Source organism: Lepisma saccharinum, chromosome 2, assembly GCF_977018435.1.
Source record: "Lepisma saccharinum chromosome 2, izLepSacc3.1, whole genome shotgun sequence".
Lineage (NCBI taxonomy): Eukaryota > Metazoa > Arthropoda > Insecta > Zygentoma > Lepismatidae > Lepisma > Lepisma saccharinum.
The window spans coordinates 116,111,756-116,113,097 of record NC_139230.1 but is presented as its reverse complement, the minus strand read 5'-3'; positions in this window follow the sequence as shown (position 1 = coordinate 116,113,097).

The window sequence follows — 1,342 nt, the reverse complement described above, 5'->3', positions numbered from 1 at the left end:
TTGTTAGCAAATATATAGTAAGCTGTTATGTTGCACAACACAACTTGAAACAACCCGGCAAGAATCAAAAGATAAAAATAGTATTCCAGACAATTAGTAACTATAAACGAACCATACGTAAACAAACACACTATAATCAAAATATAGAAATGCTGCTCTAAACAATTAACACCCTTAAAAGAATTGCATTATCCGTTCATGACCAAAAGGTAATAAATCCCCTAGGGGAGAAGGGGGGACTGAAATCCCCCAAACAGATTTCCACCCACAATCAGTCTTTTATCGCACGGTACGACACATTTGGACCAAAAATGATATAAAAGTTTTCTTACATATTTTCTATTATAAAACTTCCACTGGGGCAAGGCTTTAACAAAGTTCAAGTACATTTCCTACTTTAGCAAGATCACAGTTAACTGCATTACGATGTGTTCTAAAATCAAAAGCTGGGGGTGCTGATTTGTCTGGATCAATATTAGCCACTTATCATTTGATACTAAGTAATTGGCCAATCGTGAGTCACCAAGCTTGGTATGAAATTGACATGATATTCTGCTGCCTGCCTGGTAGGGGGAGTACAGTCAATGTGTGCCCAATCTTGTCACCCATCGGGAGATGCGGCAATGACAAAGGGAAATAATAAGAATATTGCATTTTAAATATTTGAGAGAAGAAGTGAAAAAATAAGTCACAATATTCGCATATTTGTGCGAAATTAGTCACGTGACGCCATGAAACAACTAGAAATACGCAAGAGATTCGCTAGGTTTAACGAATCGAAAGAAGAGCACAGTTCTACTCCCCGTGCCCAACCGTCGGGCTACGTTGATGTCAGGCGGCCCAGGTTATCGCAGTAATTGTGCGAACCCAAGGACCTTCGACGGCTTTTCCCCCGCTGTTGAAGGTCTGGTCATAAGATACCTTTTTTTCAGCCCCTATGTTTACAACCACGGCAGGGTTTCTGTGACGTCATCAAGATGAAACTTCTCCGAGTGTCTGCTATTCCCAGCACTGTAAAGCATGCAACGCTCCACAACTTACACAGAGTACATGAAAGTAATGGGTGCACATAAAAAAAATATATAAGTAAGCAAAAGCATAGGCTAGATTTACCCACGGTTAGTGTTTGAAAGAACTGGAAAAAGAGCAGTTCTGGATCTATTGTATTCCCTTCATAATATGTCTCCTTTTAATTTTCTTGGATCCTGCGGATTAAATATCGATTTCGGAAAAAAACGTTCTTGCTTTGCAAACTGTTGTTTTGCGTTGACTATGTGATTTAGTGATTTGGTTTACTTTACTCCGCTTTTGATGCCACTTTTGATTAATCGCGAAGATGAGA